Below are 19,687 nucleotides of genomic sequence, written 5' to 3' on the forward strand. Positions count from 1 at the left end.
GGGTTAACGATCCGGTGTTGCCGTGAACTGTGGTGTAGGTTGCAGACTCGGCTCGGATCCAGCATTGCTGTGGCTCTGGCGTGGGCCAGTGGCTACAGCTCTGATTCGACCCCTAGCCTGGGAACCTCCATATGCTGTGGGAGTGGCCCAAGAAATAGCAAAAAGACCAAAAAAAAAAAAAAAAAAAAAAAAAAAAAAGAGAGAAAGAAAGAAAAGAAAAACAATGCTATGGCATCAAAAAGAGGACATACTAAGGGAAGAAGGAGGATTGCAGATATGAACAACCAGTTTCTTTAGTTTCCCTAGTGCTGCCACAACCAGTTATCACAAACTCGATGGCTTATAACAGAAATTTGCTCTTTCCCAGTTCTGGAGGCCCAGAGCCTGAAATCAAGGTGTCAGCAGACCTGAACTCCTTCCAGAGGTTCTTGGGGAGGTTCCTTCCTGCCTCTTTCAGCTTCTGCTGGCTCAAGGAGCCCCTTGCTGTGTCTTGGCCATAGCACTCCAGTCCCTGCCCCTGTCTTCACATTCCCCTCTGCACGTCTCTTAGGAGGACACTTAGCCCAGCTGGATACTCCAGAATGACCTTCTCATCTTGAGACCCCTAAGCACCTCTGCCAAGACCGTCTTCCTAAATAAAGTCACACCCTCAGGTTCTGGGGATTAGGATATGGACATCTTGGAGGGGAGGGTGAGAGGGCAGTTATTTAGCTAACGGCACCAATACCCTGAAAACAACGACAAACTATTGCCAATCGAAACTAGACCTAATTAAGACGGGAGTTACACCTGTCCAGGAGTCACAGGACTCAAGATTGTTAAAATTGTCACTTCCCTCCAGAGTCTATGCAATCCTAACCAAAATCCATACAGGCTTTTCTTGTAGAAACTGACAAATTGATTCTAAATATAATATGGAAAGGAGAGGACCTTGAACAACCGAAACATCTTTGAAAAAGAACAAAATTAGCAGGCTAGTGCTACCTGATTTCAAGAATTATCATCAAGCTAAATGAACACTAAATGAACCTGTAGTATTTTATACAAAGATAGGCAGATCAGTGGAACAGAAAAAAATGAATCCAGAAATAGACCCACACGTACAGGAACACCTGATTTTTGACAAAGGTGAAAAGGCAGTGCAGTGGAGGATTGTCTGTCAACAAAAAGTGCTGGAGCAACTTGGTTATTTATTTGGGAAAACAAAAAAACTACTTGTACCCATCATCTGCAAAAATCAACTTTTATTTATTTATTTGTCTTTTTAGGGCCATACCCATGGCATATGGAAATTCCTGGGCTAGAGGTCAGATCAGAGCTGTGGTTGCTGGCCACAGCCACAGCCACATGGGATCCAACCCACGTCTTTGACCCACACCACAGCTCTCGGTAACCCACAGCTCATGATACCCACTTAGCAAGGCCAGGGATCTGACACACGTCCTCATGGATACTAGTCAGGTTCGTTACCACCGAGCCACAATGGGAACTTCAAAACTGAAATTTTTTTTAGGGCCGCACCTGTGGCATGTGGAGGTTCCCAGGCTGGGGGTTGAATTGGAGCTGTAGCTGCCAGCCTACACCACAGTCACAGCAATGCCAATCTGAGCTGCATCTGCAACCTACATCATGGCTCAGGGCAACACCAGATCCTTAACCCACTGGGCAAGGCCAGAGATCAAACCTGCATCCTCATGGATACTAGTCAGATTCATTTCTGCTGAGCCAGGACAGGAACTCCCAAAGCTTACTTTTAAATGAAAAATCTTAGCCAAAGATTTATAAGCTAGGACACCAAAAGTGTTACTAAGCAAGAGCTTACTGCCCAACCTGCATAGAAACCAATACTATGGCAGAGGATTTTGAGAAAAGAGAGAGCTTATTGTAAGGTCAACAGGTAAGGAGACAAGAGGCTCAGCTCAAATCTGTCTCCCTAATCCAGGATTCCAGGTAAAAATTAAGGGGTTAGGGGAAGAAGTTGATTGGCTAGTCTTAGATTGGAATGGTAATCAGCTGCTGGAAGCCAGATTTTTCTTACTGGAGGACTCACTTCATAAAGGGCTCCAGTGAGGACATTTCCATTCTTTGAGTTTTGAAGACTGAAGATTCTTGCTTTGGGGGTTGTTGGGAAGTCATGGGTTTATGTCTTGCATATGCGTGGTGCTGTCTCTGTAAAACAGCCCCAGGTTTGATTCATCAACAACTCGTTTTAAGGAAGCAAAACCAATTTAAGCTCGTCAGGGTTATATGTACTATTTCAAAAGTGCAAGAGTTCCCTGGTGACTCAGCAGGTTAAGGATCCAGCATTATCACTACTATGACACAGATTTGATCCCTGGCCAGGAATTTCCACATGCCTCGGGCACAACCGAAAAATAAAAAATAAATAGCACAATCCATAAAAGAATATATTGATAAATAGGACAACATACAAATTTAAAACTTCTGCTCTTCAAAAGATACTATTAAGAAGTTCCCATTGTGGCTAATCAGGTTAAGAATTCGACTAGTAGTCACTTTTGAGGATGTGGGTTCAATCCCTGGCCTTAGTGGGTTGATGTTGCAGCAAGCTGAGGTATAGGTAGCTGATGTGGCTCAGATTCCGCATTGCTGTGACTGTTGCGTAGGCCTGCAGCTACAGCTCCAATTCAACCCTTACCCTGGAAACTTCCATATGCTGCAGGTGTGGCCCTTAAAAAAAAAAAAAAAGACTCTTTTAAGGAAATGAGACTGGTACATGAGGCCAGCAGAGCCAGAGACAAGACCAGAGGCTGTACTTGTGATTTGACAAGATGGCTGGGCTGCCCCACAGGATTATCAAGGAAACCCAATGTTTGCTGGCAAAACCAGATGAGAGCAATGCTCATTATTTTCATGTGGTCATAACTGGCCCCCAGGGTTCCAGGTGTGGCCCTTTGAGGGAGGGACTTCTAAACTTAAACTATTCCTTCCAGAAGAATACCCAATGGCAACCCCTAAAGTCTGTTTCATGACCAAAATTTATCATCCTAATGTAGACAAGCTGGGAAGAATATATTTAGATATTTTGAAAGATATGTAGTCCCCAGCACTGCATATCTGCACAGTTTTGCTATCCATCTAGGCTTTGTAAGTGCTCCCAATCCAGATGATCTATTAGCAAATTATGTAGCAGAGCAGTGGAAGACCAACAAAGTCCAAATCATAGAAACAGCTAGAGATTGGACTGGGCTATATGCCATGAATAATATTTAAATCAATCATCAAGTGTGCATCACTTCTGTTCTGCCAAGGTGTCTTCCTTTTTTGTTTGCATTTAATGGACACAGTCTTAGAAACATTACAGAATAAAAGCCCAGATATCTTCAGTCCTTTGGTGATTAAATGCACATTAGCAAATCTAAAAAAAGAAAAAAGAAAAGAAAGTGAAAAGAATGAAAAGACAAGCCATAGGGTAGGAGACTTTTGCAAAGCATATACTTGATAACGGACTTGAATCCAAACTATATGAAACTTCTAAAAACTCAGCAATTAAAAAAAACCTCAACAGGGAATTCCTGTTTTGGTGCAGTGGAAACGAAGAATCAGACTAGTATCCATGAGGATGTGGGTTCGTTCAATCCCTAGCCTCCCTCAGTGGGTCAGGGATGTGGCATTGCAGTGAGTCGTGGTATAGGTTGAAGATGAGGCTCGGATCCCACATTGCTGTGGCTGTGGCATGGGCTGGCAGCTGTAGCTCCAATTCGACCCCTAGCTTGGGAACTTCCACGTGCTGCAGGTGTGGCCCTAAAAAGAAAAAGAAAATCTCAATAAGACAAAAGAGAAAATAGCCCCAACTTTTAAAAGTGCAAAGTATTTGACTATACCACCAAAGATACAGCACTGGCAAATAAGCATATGAAAAGATGCTAAGCATTATTAGTTAGAGAAATGACAATGAAAATCATGAGATATCACTTCACACCTTTTAAATGGTTAAAATGAAAAAGGCCGACCATACCAAGTGTTGATGAGGATGCAAAGAAACAGGAATTCTCATACGCTGCTCGTGGGGAAATAAAATGGTACAGGCTTTGGAAAACAGTTTGGCAATGCCTTCAACAGTTAAACATGCACCTACTATGTTGATCCAGCCATTCCACTCCAAGGCATTTACCCAAGAAAAAAACATATATGTTCCTACAAAGAATTGTACACAAATGCTCCTATCAGCTGTAGTTGGAATAGCCCCAAACTGGAAACAACACAAATATCTATGAACAGATACATGGACACCTAAATGGTGATACATCCATACATGAAATGCCATGCGGCAGTAAAAAGGAATGAACTATTGATACATACAACAGGAATGAAATTCAGCCTGATTGTGCTCAGTGGAAGAAGACAGCCCCCTTACCCCCCAAAAAAGTGTATTGGATGGTTCCATTTATATAAAACTCTAGAAAATGTTGGAGTTATCTTGTGATGTCATGGGTTAAGGATCCGGTGCTGATGTGATGTGGGTTCAGTCCCTAGCCTGGGAACTTCCACATGCCTAAGCCTTGGCTAAACAAACAAACAAACAAACCTCTAGAAAATGCAAAGTAATCTGTAGTTGCCTGGTGATGAGGAAGGGAGAAGAGAGGAACAACGAAGGTGAAGACAGATTTGTTCACTATATTGGTTGTGGTTTTGGATTCACGGGTATACATGTGTCAGTACCTGTCTAATTGTACACTTTAAATATTGCATGTCAATTTTACTTCAATAAAGTAGTTCAAATAAAATAAACTACATTTGGAGTTCCCGTTGTGGCTCAGTGTTTAACAAATCCGACTAGGAGCCATGAGGTTTTGGGTTTGATCCCTGGCCTTGCTCGGTGGGTTAGGATGTGACTTTGCTGTGAGCTGTGGTGTGGATCGCAGATGCAGTTCAGATCCCGAGTTGCTGTGGCTGTGGCATAGGCCGGTGGCTACAGTGCAGATTAGACCCCTGGCCTGGGAACCTCCATATGCCTCGAATGCGGCCCTGGAAAAAGACCAAAAAAGACAAAAAAAAAAAAAGAAAGAAAAAAGAAAAGAAATTATATTTGTAAATGCGGAAAGAAAACATTTTAGAAGGAGGAATGTTAAGATGGGCACGGAGGTTTTCTCTGGGGAAGGGATTGAAATGTGTGGTTACTTTCAAAGAGCACTGGAGCTTTAACTGTATCATTTAAGTTTTTATAACACAAATATGCCCACCTATTAACTGTGTTATTTTTTAAAGTTTAAAAAAGAAATGGCTGGCACACAAGTGGGTGTTGATGTTTGTTCACTCTGAATCTTCAGAGAAGCTCTCCATGAGTTGGAATATTTTTATAGTGGGAACTTTGTTTTTACAATCTAAAATATCTTAAAGGAATTGAAAGAAAGTTATTTCTTAGTTTAAATGTTTTTTCCTGAGAATATCCAAAGGACTGAGTTTGGAAAAATCTGCTTTTTAACAGATGTGTCTTGCATTCCCTCCTCAGTATTTTTCTAGACTCTGACTAATACATGAAATTTTTTGGCCACCACTCATTCAGAACACAACCTCTATAACCAGATGTTTGTCTTCCTGCTTTCTATTTTTAAAAGAATCAGGGAGAGATTTAGCTGTTACAGCCACACAATAATTTTTGCAACAATTAAAAAACTCTGATGACGAGGATCCACAAACTAATTACATTGAGGCATAGAAACTCCAATTTAATTAAAGAGCTTCAGGAAAGGCTCAGCCTGTTGCCTCCTGCAATGGCTCTGGTGGCATGCCCAGAAGTCCTCACCCCAGGAATTCTGATAGACAGAGCCTCCTGGCTGCCACCCAGGGACTGTGAGTCATGAAGAAACCCCATGTGTGTAAAATAAACCTTCAGGCAAGTGAGAAATGGTCCTTCAGAAAGTACTGTGTCTGAGCCACAGAGTGGAAAGTTGAATTAATTCTTTCTCCTTGGCATCATTTATTCAGTCCGCACTCAAGCACCTTTGGGCTCTCCATTCCCCCCCTCCCCAGGAATGTGGAATGTGCAGCTGGATCCCCACTAAGGAAACAGGTAGCCCTGGGAGTCCAGGCAAGACAGACACCTAGAACCAGATTCCTTTGGGAAGAGGGAGAAGCTCCTCTGCCAGGGGACAATTGGACTTGACTTACAGAAAATAGAAGGATGAAAATTCTGGACAAAGACGAAATACGTAGAAGTACTTTCAGAGATACAGCTGCCAGCCTACACCACAGTTCACGGCAACACCGGATCCTTAACCCACTGAGCAAGGCCAGGGATCGAACCCAAAACTTCATGGTTCCTAGTCAAATTCTTTTCTGCTGCACCACGAAAGGAACTCCACTTCAGGCCTTTTGTTCTGAGATCAAATCATTCTGTCCCTGGACTGTAAGAGAGGGTTAGGAGAGAAATACAGCCAGGGTTGTTCTGGTGCCAAAATTCAAAAAGCTCCCCTCTCTTTCAGTCTTTTAAATCCATAAACTCAGGTGGGCAAGAAATTTCACTTTGGGTTTGTTTTTTGTGTTTTTTTTATTTTCTTAGGATCAACTCAGTGTTGACTCCAAGTCCACATTTCCCCCCAGGGCTGGTAAAATATCTGATCTAGGTCATTTTGGGCCCTAAGACTGTGCTGGGGTTCAGGCATCATTTGGAGCTGAGATGGTGAATATGCCCTCAGGCCTGGGGCCTCTGCTCTGCCTCCCAGCTACCATACTGGGCTTGTGGCCTAGGGGCGTTCAGCAAGGCTGAAACACAGACATATTTTCTCCTTAAAATGGGAGTTTCCTTGTGGACTGGCAGCTTAAGGACCCAGCATTGTCATTGCTGTGGCATGGGTTTGATCCCTGGCCCTGGGACTGCCACATGCTATGGGTGTGGACAAAAAGAAAAACAAACAAACAAACAAACAAAACAGAACTGGGAGTTCCCATTGTGGCTCAGTGGGTTAAGAACCCAGCAAATATCTATGAGGATTCAGGTTCAATCCCTGGCCTTGCTCAGTGGTTAAGAGTCCGGTATTGCCATGATCTGTGATGTAGGTCGCAGATGCGGCTCAGATCCTGAGTTGGCTGTGGCTGTGGTGTATGCTGGCAGCTACAGCTCTGATTTGACCCCTAGCCTGGGAATTTACATATGCTGAGGGTATGGCTCTAAAAAGAAAAAAAGAAAATGAAAAGAAAAACAGGGCTCCAGAAGTTCAAGGACCTGTCTTCCAATTTGGGATGCACTCTTGACTCTGAGGAAATTACTTTCCTCTGGCGCTTGGTCTGAGGCTGGCTGAGGAGATGGCTTGTGTAGGAGCTTTCGTAACTCTTGGGAGAAGGTGAGAAAGGAACTGTGATCCTCTCCAGGGCACCCATGGGGGGCTGGCTGACAGAGGGCTGTTCATCTTTGCTGAGACTGTCTCTGGCACAGGACACTGACTGGATGACCAGGAAGAAATAAGGATCCCCAGGTCTGCTCCCGCCCAGCTTCTAGGACCAAGCTCATCTGGAGAAACCCCTCCCTGAATTCTCCCCATCCAGTGCCTTACCCCACATTCCAGTCCCTCCCCAGTCCCTCACAGCAGCATCAGCTACCCCAGCTCAGCCTCCTCCTTCAAGAAGCCACCCCAGTGGCTACTTACTTTAAAGTCAGGTAGATTCAATATCATTAATATACAGTCAGATCCTATGCTTTTCATATTCTTTTGACAAACACGGTCATAATCATCACAGTCAAGATACGGTTTCAGGAGTTCCCACCATGGCTCAGCAGTGACTAATCTAACTAGTGTCCATGAGGACGCAGGTTTGGTCCCTGGCCCCATTCAGTATGTTAAGGATCCAGCATTGCTGTGAGCTGTAGTGTAGGTCACAGACGTGGCTCAAATCTGGTGTTGCTGTGGCTGTGGTGTAGGCCGGCAGCTGCAGCTCTAATTCAACCCCTAGCCTGGGAAATTTCATGTGCCACAGATGCAGCCTTAAAAAGACAAAAACAAAAACAAAAACAAAAAACCAACCAACAATGTGATTCTATCCACACAGTAAGCTTCCTGGTGTCCCCTGGCAGCCCTCCCCAGCCCTGCACCACATCTGTTTTCCGTCTCTCTGGTTTTGAATTTGCAGAACGTCAGACAATATATAGCCTCTGGGGTCTGGCTTTTCTCACTTCACAAAATGTATTTGCCATTGGCAGATGCTGGGGCCTCTCAGTCCTATGCTCATTTTTGAACTGAGGAAGTTTGCCTTGTGTGGACAGACCGCAGCGTGTTTATCCATTTACCCAAGGACATTCAAGCTGCTTCTTGTTTTTGCCAGCTGCAAATAAAGATTCAATACAAAGAGCATTGGCAGGTTCTCTTCAAAAAACTTGGTTTTGGTTTCTCTTGGTGAAAAGTCTAGGAGAGGGATGGCTGGACCTGGTGGTGAGCAGCTTTGAAGAAGCGGCTCTTTTTTATTATTTCCTCCAGAGAAACTGGCTTCTCTCTTGCATCACCTCTGCTCTGCCTCAACCCTCCTCCACACCCCAGCATTGGTTCAGTCCACAGACTTATGGGGAATTGTCTCTCAGCATCATCCCCCCATCTCTTTGTCTCTCCCTCCACATCTCATGCCTTTCTGAAGGTGCATCTCCTCACATCCTGCCCCTCAGTCTCTCTGGGAACCCCCCATACCCACGAGCCCTCCTGCTTCATTTTCTCCCTTCCCCCAGTGATGTCCCTCCCCTTTCTCTGCATGGCTTCCCAGGGCCAAGGCCAAGTGAGGGTCTCTTGGGCACCTTCTCATCCAAGGAGAGCACCCTTTTCCTGGGAAGGGTCTGGGGCCCGTCCTAGAAGGCAGGGGCAGCTTCTGATTGAAGTCTGACTCCCCAGACCCAGAAAGCACTGGGCACAGATTTGGCACCCAAGGGGGACACAGGCAGGGAAGACTCTACCACCAAAAGGGGGCAGGTACGTGGAGAACACAGGGAAGTTTGAAAACCCTACTTCTCAAGCAGGAATGTTGTGGGGACTGGGAGGGAGTTCAGAGAAGCAGAAAGGTGTGCACCTGTCGGTGGGGTGGCTGAGGAGCTCAGGCAGATGTCCAGCGTGTACACAGGTTTGCGGCTCATATTCCTGGTCCCGGAATCTGAAAGTCTGCCCCCATGCCCCATTCTGCTCTCTACTCTCCTGAAGCCACAGGTGATGACGGAGGGTGCAGATCTACCCCCAACAAGCCTCGGAGGCAGCACAGACCCACACTCTCTCCTTGGCACTTTGTCTTCCTGTGGTCCCTCTTGCTGCTGCAAACCCTTTCTGGACTCTTCCCATCCCCCTCTTCTGCCTGGCCGGTGTTGGGTGGGGGGGTGTTTCACTCTGCTGTGCCCACACCCTCCAGCCCCTGTGGCACCATGAGAGAGAGCTCAGCCAGGCTGTCCTGCCTGGATCCACCCCCCAACTGATGGCTCTCACACCTCCTCTCTGTCACTTTCCACCTATAAAAAGTGGTGCCCTGAATGGGGGTGGGGGTGCCAGGGGCTTGGAGAGGAGAGAAGGGGGAATTATTTAATGGGGACAGTTTTAGCTTTGCTGGATGAAAAAGTTCTGGAGATAGATGGTGGTGATGGTTGTTTAAGAATTTGAATGTACTTAATGCCACTGACACGTGCACTTAAAAATGATTAAAAAAGAGAGTTCCCGTCCTGGCATAGTGGTTAACAAACTTGACAGTATCCATGAGGATGCAGGTTCGATCCCTGGCCTTGCTCACTGGGTTAAGGATCCGGCGTTGCCGTGAGCTGTGGTGTAGGTTGAATACACAGCTGGGATTCCGAGTCACTGTGGTTCTGGCGTAGGCCTATGACTACAGCTCCAATTAGACCCCTAGCCTGGGAACCTCCAAATGCTGCAGGTACAGCCCTAAAAAGACACACACACACACACACACACACACACACACACACACAAAAGGTTAAAAACGTAAATTTTATGTTATGTATATTTTAACAATTTAAAAAATGAAAAAACAAAAGAAAAAAAGCAGTGGCTTAGCAATCAGAAGGCTGCTTCTTGCTGGAAGTCCCCAATACAGCAAGGGGCCAGGGGAGTGGACAGAGGCCAGTGTTTACCTGTCCAGCCTGCTGCTTGCAGTCCTAACTGATCATTCAGCCTTAGGGAGGTGTGGACACACAGAACCAAATTCCCAGTCTTCCGAAAAGCCTGTACACAAGCCAAGAATGAGCCATGGGACCCAACCAATAGGACTTAAGCAATGAAGATGTCTATTCTGTACTTACAATAAGTCTGGAGCCAGGTGGTCCCAGGGTTCTTTCAGCAGCTCACTGAAGTCAGTGTCAGCAGTCTGGGTCAATACATCTACTGATCTTCAGGGGTTTACTTCTTGGTCTTTTTGTCTTTTCAGGGCTGCACCCATGGCATAGGGAGGTTCCCAGGCTAGGGGTTGAATTGTAGCTGTAGGTGCCAGCCTATGCCAGAGCTATAGAAACTAGGGATCTGAGCCATGTCTGCAACCTACACCACAGCTCATGGCAACACCAGATCCTTAACCCACTAAGCGAAGCCAGGGATTGAACCCTCATCCTCATGGATCCTAGTCGGGTTCGTTAACCGCTGAACCACGAAGGGAATTCCCTCCATAGTCCTTTCTGATGCCAGTAGCAGCATTTTTTCAAAATGCTTCCAACCTCTTATCTCCATGGCTCATAATACTTCCTGCCTTGTTTTATCAGTTAGGATTGCAAACCGACTTCATGGTGGCTTTCTTTACCCATGTATGGTGAGCTGGAGGGAGGTGAGTACTGGCATCATCGCAGCTGCTGCAACTCCAAGTTCTACACTTTCATTCCAGGCAGAAAGGTGACGGGAAGTGTGCTAAAATCTGCATTGGTCTCTTTTGTAAGGAAATCGAGAAATTTCCTGCAAATCCTCTATCAGACTTTGATGCAAGTCTCATTGGCCAAAAGCCTCTGACATGACTACCCCTCAATGTCAGACAGTTTGATGGGACATAGTTGGTACTTTTGGCCACTGTCCTAGAAGACAATCACTGAAGAGATAGCCAGTGGGCCATACTTTCTGTACCTGCATCTCCTTTGGGCTGAGAGCTCTCCGAGAGCAGGGATTTGCCTTGTCTGTGTTCATGAATTAGAGTTGGTTACACAGGAGTGATGTAGTGAGTAAATGGGTGGTGTGTGCTGAGCACTGATCCTAATGAGACTGTCATGAAAAACAAGCATCTTAAGCCCCCATGGGACCTATCATGTGTCTTGAACATATTTAGCGCTCAATCTGTGTTTGCTGAACGGAGGCTGAGAGCACATAGGGTGGGTTTTCTCTCCTTTCTCCCTGGTCTCCATGGTCTCATAAGCACATCCAAGAGTATAAGGAAACTGCATTTCACCAAGAACCTTCCCATCTGCAGGAGGACCTCATTTGTGAGGCAACAGCCCATCAAAAGCACAGGAAGAGCTAGTGGACCATGGTGCATCACCAGCTTTGCCATCTTCATGAACTGCAGCCCTGGGCAGGTTGCTTTATCTCTTCAGGCCTCAGTTTCCATGACACAGGTGAGAACTAATGACTTGAACCTATTCCACTTGTGGAGACTGACAGATAATATGACAGCAGTCTGGCCCAGCCCGAGTGCTCAGTCAATGCTTCTTTTTAAGACTAGTTCTTCTTTTGAAGAACCCACAGGCCAGGTAAGGACTATACAGTTGTCCCCGTTGTGAGAGGCTGTGGAAGTTAGGAAAACCTGAGTTACATGCCAGAGACTAGATGCGCAGTGACAGAGCTGAGAGGGATTAAGATAACCCAGTTCAATGGATTGTGGATGAAGAAGCAGGAGAGAGGCTAGTGATCCTTGGTGCATAGACGGTGGGCTGGAGGCTGGAGCCAAGGCCTCCTCCCCACCAACTCCTAAAGTAAATTGGAATGAGCTGAATGTGCAAGTGAGGTGGGCTGGCTTCCACTTATGTTTATCTTCTAAATTAGACAGGGTCAGGAGTTCCCGTCATGGTGAAGCAGAAATGAATCCGACTAGGAACCATGAGGTTGCAGGTTCGTTCCCTGGCCTCGCTCAGTGGGTTAAGGATCTGGCGTTGCTGTGAGCTGCAGCAGTGTAGCACAGATGTGGCCTAGATCTGGTATTGCCTTGGCTGTGGTGTAGGCTGGCAGCTGCGGCTCTGATTCAACCCCTAGCCTGGGCACTTCCATATGCTATGGGTGCTGCTATAAAAAGGAAAAAAAAAAAGTGAAAAGCATACGTGGTTCAAGATGTACAAAGAAAGCTGGTGGGCTAGGCTATGCCACCATCCCCTCCAACACATCCTGTTGCCCCTGGTATCTGTGGAGCTTCCTTTGCTTCTTCCAGCCTCTGAGGAAAGCCCTGCTGTGTCACACGGCTATATTCCACGCCTGTTCTAGAAGCCTGGCAGGGGCAGATGGCCTGGGAGAGGCAGGTGGCTGCAGATGCCATGGAGGCACTGGGCCAGGTTCTGTCCTGCCTCGTGTGTATGGAGCTGTTCACGCCCCCAGTGCTGCTCCTCTCCTGCTCCCACAACTTCTGCAAACAGTGCCTGGAAAACATCTTGGTGTGCCAGAACGGCACCCACGTCAATGGACAGTTCTGCTGCCCAGTGTGTAGGAAAGTAAGAGAGGTTTGGGCCCCTTCTGCCTTGAGGGAGAAGATTTCTTTCTTTACTTTTTTTTTTTTTTTTTGCTTTTTATTTTTATTTATTATTATTATTATTATTATTAGGGTTGCACCCGCAGCATATGGAAGTTCCCAGGCTAGGGGTCTGATTGGAACTACAGCTGCTGGCCTACACCACAGCCACAGCAATGCCAGATCGGAGCTATGTCTGCAACCTATGCTACAGCTCACGGCAATGCTGGCTCCTTAACCTAATGAGCAGGGCCAGAGATCAAATCTCCGTCCTCATGGGTCCTAGCTGGGTTTGTTAACTGCTGCACTAGATTTCTTTCTGATCAGCACTTCTTGGGAGCTGTTCTGTGGAAGAATTGGGGATATCTGGCCTGCAGAATGAAGGCTGGCTGGCCAGAACTCTCATCTCTGAAGGGCTCTGAGGCCTTCAGGTGTGGGTGGGGAGCAGTCGGAGCTACCAGAGGACATGCGTTATGGCTTAATGTTAGAGAGAAGGTTCTAACAGAAGCACCAGGAGATAATTCAGCGCATGCTAGAGTAGTGGGCATTTCTCACCTTCTAGGGGCCTTGTCACTGTGCCAGGACCCCAGCTGTGCAGAGATGAATGAGTGAGGAGCATCGTCGCAAGAGCCAGTGGCCCCGTGTACAGCCTAACATCCCACAGTGGAAACATGCAAGACTGCAGAGGAGGGCAGACAAACAGAGGATAGCAAATGCCAGGGGTCAAGAAAGGGGCCTGCAGCCGAGATGCTTAGAGCTGGTTAGTAGATGAGAAGTCATCAGGACATTCCTTTTGTGGCTCAGCAGGTCACGAACCCAACTAGGATCCCCGAAGATGCAGGTTCGATCCCTGGCCTCACTCAGTGGGTTAAGGATCCAGCATTGCTGTGGTGAGCTGTGGTGTAGGTCGCAGATGTGGCCCACATCCCACATTGCTGTGGCTATGGTGTAGGCCGGCAGCTGCAACTCTGATTTGACCTCTAGCCTAGGAATTTCCATATGCTGCAGGTGGGGCCCTGAAAAGAGAAAATAAATAAATAAATAAATAAATAAATAAATAAATAAATAAATAAAAATAGAAAAAAAAGAAGAAGGCTTCAGTGTGGGGTCATGGGAGGGGACAGGGCACTGACAGCACCCACCAGGAGGCCAGATTGAAGGTCTTATACGTCATGTAAAATACTTTGCATTCTATCCTGTAAGCAATGCGGGCAAGGGTCTATAGTGTTGGCTTTGAAAGCGCACTGTTATCTACATTTCATACTCTCATGGAAACTTTTTGTACAATGACGTGTGTAGTGTCCTCTCCCCATCTGGGACATAGGAATTGTGTGGTGTTTCTCCAGGTCCTTTGGGTATTTTTCTCCAGGAGGAAAATATAAAATGAATGGATTGCAGGAAGAGGGAAGTTCTGTAAGGATCTGCATCAGTGGAACAGAGGGTGAGTGTACTGGATAGATGGGTGCCAACTCTTCAACAATAATCCACTGAATATGGTGGTAGGGTGAGGGGGCAGTGAGGAGACCATGTGTGTGTGTGTGTGGGGGGGGTGGCAGTCAAAAACACCAGATGCTTAGATTTATTTATGTTTTACATTTTTCAACCTGGTATTTTCACTTATTTATGCATTTGTTTAAAAATCATGTCAGGAGTTCCCACTGTGTCACAGTGGGATTGGTGGCATCTCTGGAGCGCTGGGATGCAGGTTTGATCCCAGCCTAGAACAGTGGGTTAAGGATCTGGCATTGCCACAGCTGTGGCTTAGGTCAAAACTGTGGCTCAGATCTGATCCCTGCCCAGGGATTCCGTTTGCTGCTTGGTGGCCAAAAAAAAAAAAAAAAAAAAAAAAAATTACACACTAGGAGTTTCCTGGTGCCCTGTAGGAGTTGGAACTGCTCCCAACTATGTAGGGAACTGTGTATGAAAGTTCCCAGGCTAGGGGTGGAATCAGAGCTGCAGCTCCCAGCCCACACCAAAGCCACAGCTACACAGGATGCAAGCTGAATCTGCAACCTACACCACAGCTCATGGCAATGCCGAATCCTTAACCCACCAAGCAAGACCAGGGGACAAACCTGAATCGTTGTGGATACTAGATGGATTCATTTCTGCTGAGCCACAACAGGCACCCCCTCGAGTCACAATGTTTAAGTTCAACACAGCTATTTTTTCCCTCAGGGTATAAAATACATACAATACAGTAAGGTGTGTGAAGTGCCACACGTCTGAGGTAAACATCATTCCGATGAATTATGTATGTATATTTTCATAAAGCCCCATCCAGACCAAGATCTAGAAAATTACCTTCACCCCCTTGTGCTTCCCTCCAACACACACGCAGGAGACATTTATAATTTCTTTCACTGTGGGTTAGTTTTGCAGAAAAGAATATTGTATCCAAGAAGGGTCTAAATTAATTGTCTGGTTGGAAATCAGCAGACAGAGGTAGCATATTGGTTGTTTAACATCTGTTTCCCTCTCTAGCATATAAACCCCTTAGGGTAGGGCCAGCTGTGTCTGTCCTGTTCACTGTCACATTCCCAGCATGGTAGGTACCTAATAAAAGTTTACTGAACAAATGGTATTTAAGGTTGTTGACAGATGGGTGAACTGTGATTGTAACTCACAGTGGCATCTGGCCTTTTTTCCTTGTGCTCTTAAATGTAGGTTTTGTTTTTATTCAGGTATGACGAGGCCAACAGATCAGGAGATGACTCCCATTGAAAAACAGTCTGTGGAGTTCCTTTGTGGCACAGTGTGTTAAGGATTCAGTATTTGCAATGGCTCAGGTCACAGTTGTGGCATGGGTTTGATCCCTGGTTCAAAAATTTCAATATGCCATGGGTGCAGCCAAAAAAAAAAGAAAAAGAAAGAAAAGAAAGAAGGAGGGAAGGAAGGGAGAAAGGAAAGAAAGAGAGAGAGAAAGAAAGAAAGCGAGTTTCCGTTGTGGCTCAGCAGAAATGAATCTGACTAGCATCCATGAGGATGCAGGTTTGATCCCTGGCCTTGCTCAATAGGTTAAGGATCTGGCATTGCTCTGAGCTGTGGTGTAAATTGCAGATGCGGCTTGGATATGGTGTGGCTATGGCTGTGGCACAGGCCAGTAGCTACGGCTCTGATTCCCTAGCCTAGGAACCTCCATATGCCACGGGTGCGGCCCTAAAGGACAAGAAAGAAAAAAAAAGAAAAGAAAAGAAAAGAAAAGAAAAGAAAGAAAGAAAGAAAGAAAGAAAGAAAGAAAGAAAGAAAGAAAGAAAGAAAGAAAGAAAGAAAAAGAGAGAGACAGAAAGAAAGAAAAGCAGTTTGTAACCCATAGCTGCCAAGAGGAGGGGCCATGCCATGTTGCAGGGGGCCCTTGGTGAAATACAGGGAGACAGGAAAAATGTGGACAAGACCTTTGTTGCGGTTTCTGCAGGAAGGAACAGGTGAGGCAGGGTGAGAAGGCTTAGGATTGGCCAGTTGGAATAATTTCAGTGGCTTCCTAGAATAATTTCTAGGCTGCCCCTAGATATCTGGTGTCTGGCCCTGGGGGGTAGGGAAATAGCAAATATGAAAGAGGTAGTTGGGGTGGGAACCCCAGATTTATTGGTTTACATGTGGAAAGCCTGGTCCCAGATGTATCCTTTACTGTCTGTAAGAATTGGCTTACCCTGGAAGGGGCCATCCCGGGTCCCATATGCCAGAACATCAGGACACAGTAAATAAAAGATGTGGTTAATGCGCTTTGGTATTCAATGCCTAATTCAGGCATCTGCTTGAGTATCCAGTTCTGCTCTCCTCCATCACCCCAAGGACACTTAGTCCGTCCTTTTTATGCTCCCCTGCATACCCAATCACACAGACTCTGTGAGGCTGCCCTTCCCTGGGAGACAGAGCAGGTGCAACCAAGACTCACAGGGTGAAAGGAGGCAGGTTCCTGTTTCATCTGATGGAATTCATGGCATCTGTCTCTGCAGACAGTGACTGCATGCACACACCAGTCTATAGGCAACAGGGCTTCGGAGAAGGAGAAGTTATTTTGCAGAGGTGAGAGACTTCACAGTCATTTCTTTTCGAAATTCCGATCAGTGGGTGACCTTTTCTCTCTTCCCGCTCGATGGTGTTTACATGCCAGAAGGGAGGTGTCTCATCCTTCCCCATTATAGTGTCATGGGTGATGATGGGAATTTGCCACGTGCTCCTGCCGGCTCTGTGTTTTAGGTCGTTTATTTGAGGGAAGGGGAACAAACGGATTGCAGAGGAACATCCTGGCTGAAAACATACTGGAGAAGTTTAAGGAAGAACTTGAGATGCTTCACACCAAGGAGCAAAACCGGCTTGCTCAGATGTGTGAAAAGCACAGAGAAAGTGTGAATCTGGTATTCAATTACACTCTTAATTTTATTTTATTCTTGCTTAACTACCCAATCTGTCAAATGACTTAGCAACCTTATGCTTGAAATCAGGTATTTGCTCAGGAGTATAGTAGAGAATTACTCTCCAAATAAATGCACATACCAATGTTGACTTCATGCTTCATTTTTAAGGATGAAATTCAGTGTTGAGTGTGAGTGTGTGTGTGTGTGTGTGTGTGTGTGTGTGTGTGTGTGTGTGGTATTCAGCCATTGTACTCCGTACTATGCCATATGCATTGTATGTTTATACACACGTCTACAGTGCGATTTATACAAAACCATGTGTATACGATTCCATATTCCCCAACAAAGGATCTTCGTGGGTAACTTGACACACATAATCTTTCCTTTTGGCACTCACTTTAGCATGATGCCTGTCAGATATATATAACTGAGATATGAATCAGATACAACACCACTTCAGCTTTCATTCTGTTGACAAAGCTGTTTCACAACCTTGAGCCTATTTGATTTGAATCCAACTCTTGGAGGGGCAGGATGAAGCACAGCGTTCTATGTTTCACAGACTATGTAGCACCAATCACCAGGTCTAGGTTGCTTTGTTAATGGTCAGGGATGAAATAAATAGGTGATTTCCTTGGAGAGAGTCGAAAGTATTTCCCAGCCTTCATTAACTAGCTCTAGCTTGAATGAAGCTCAGCAACCAACTCCTAAGGTGTCTTTGAAAAAGGGTCTGGATAGAGTTCCCGTCATGGCTTAGTGGTTAACGAATCCAACTAGGAACCATGTGGTTGTGGGTTCAATCTCTGGACTCATGGGTGAAAGATCCGGCGATGCTGTGACCTGTGGTGTAGGCCAGCAGCTACAGCTCTGATTCGACCCCTAGCCTGGGAACCTCCATATGCCGTGGGAGCGGCCCTGGAAAAAGGCAAAAAGACAAAAAAAAAAAAAAAAAAAGAAAAAGGAAAAGGGTCTGGTAATTCCAGGGGCCTCAGCACTTCAGTGCAGAATATCAAGAGTCTGTGCTTACAGGGAGGGTTTCTCTATAAGTCTCCACCCTCAGCGAATCTCCTGGGCTGCTCTGAGCTCAGCCAGCCTCTGCTCTGTTCCTTCCAGCTGCCCCTCCTCCTCCAAGGACTTAAGTGGCATGCTTGGAGCAGGCTAGCTCAGGCCACTAAAGGACTCAGGAGAATTTGGCATTCCTGTTACACTATGCCTCTAAAAATCGGTTTTATCACAAATTCCTAGTGGTTCTGTCTCATCCTAAGCAGTTAACCTTCCCTTCCAAGGTTCCAAGAATGGGAGTTCCCACTGTGGCTCAGAGGGTTAAGAACCTGACTAGTATCCATGAGGATGTGGGTTTGATCCCTGACCTAGCTCAATGGGTTAAGGATCTGGTGTTGCTGTGAGCTGTGGTGTCGGTTGCAGACACAGCTCAGATCCCACGTTGCTGTGGCTGTGGCTTAGGCTGGTAGCTACAGCTCCTATTTGACCCCTAGCCTGGGAACTTCCACATGCTATAGTGTGGCCCTAAAAAGGGAAAAAAAAAAAAAAAATTTCCAAGAATGAGTTTTCATTCCAAGGCTTCCCTTACCCAAGTGAGAGGGGGAAGGGCCAGCATTGCAGGAAGTGTCCTCCTCCATCCCTTCCATCTAAAATAGGCCCAGCTTATCTTGAGCCTGTGGTGAGGTTAATTTTGTCCAAGTCCTTAAGATATCATCAATAGCTACCATGTGTATCTACAGAGTGCCAGATACTACACCAAAGCACCATGCTATATGCCCCATGGTATTTAATCTTCTCAAGAGCCCTATGAGGAAATGACTTGGCCAAGTGGAAAAAGCTTTCCTCCTGGAGTCAGAAAACCCTTGTCTTCTCATCTGAATGCTATCCCTTCCTGGCAGTGTGTGCTTGGGCAAGTCACTTATCAACTTGGAGAATTCTCATCTCTCTTGCCTGTAGAATAGGCATAATACTTTCCAAATCAGAGGGTTATTGTGAGGATTCCATGAACTACCAAGTGTAGCAGGTACTTGCTAAATTACCACTCAGGTATCCTAGCACCATCATCTCTGTCCTCCACACACCAGGGCATCCTGTGCAACTGACTTTTTTTTCCTTTGTGTTTTGTTTGTTTCTTTGTTTGTTTGTTTTTGCTTTTTAGGGCCCCACCCTAGGCATATGGAAATTCCTAGGCTACGGGTCAAATTGGAGCTACAGCCGCCAGCCTCTACCATAGCCACAGCAACTTGGGACCTGAGCTGCATCTGTGACCTACACCATAGCTCATGGCAACACCAGATTCCTGACTCACTGCATGAGGCCAGGGATCAAACCTGCATCCTCATGGATACTAGTCAGATTTGTTTTGCTGCACCACAACAGGAACTCTGCAACTGACTCTTGATATCTGTGTAAGAATACATTCAGGGAGTTCCCTGGTGGCCTAGCGGGTTAAGGATGCAGTATCATCACTGCTGTGGCTTGGATCACTGCTGTGGCACGAGTTCGATCCCTGGCCCGGGAACTTCTTCATGCCATGGCCGTGGCCAATAAAAAAAAAGAAAGAGGGAATAAATTTGGAATGTCACTAGCCTGAGGTAGGCAGGTCCTGAGTGTGTTGGGTTGGATCAGGAAGAGAAATAAGTGTCACTGACTTTTCTTTTGTCAATCAGATGTGCCTAAGTGATGAAGAACCAATATGT

General features: G+C 46.0%; 1 pseudogene; it reads left to right on the forward strand.

The window, feature by feature from the left end:
* On the forward strand, positions 1,658 to 3,580 carry LOC110260134 (annotated as a pseudogene).

Source organism: Sus scrofa, chromosome 3 (assembly GCF_000003025.6).
Source record: "Sus scrofa isolate TJ Tabasco breed Duroc chromosome 3, Sscrofa11.1, whole genome shotgun sequence".
In the NCBI taxonomy this organism is placed as follows: Eukaryota; Metazoa; Chordata; class Mammalia; order Artiodactyla; family Suidae; genus Sus; species Sus scrofa.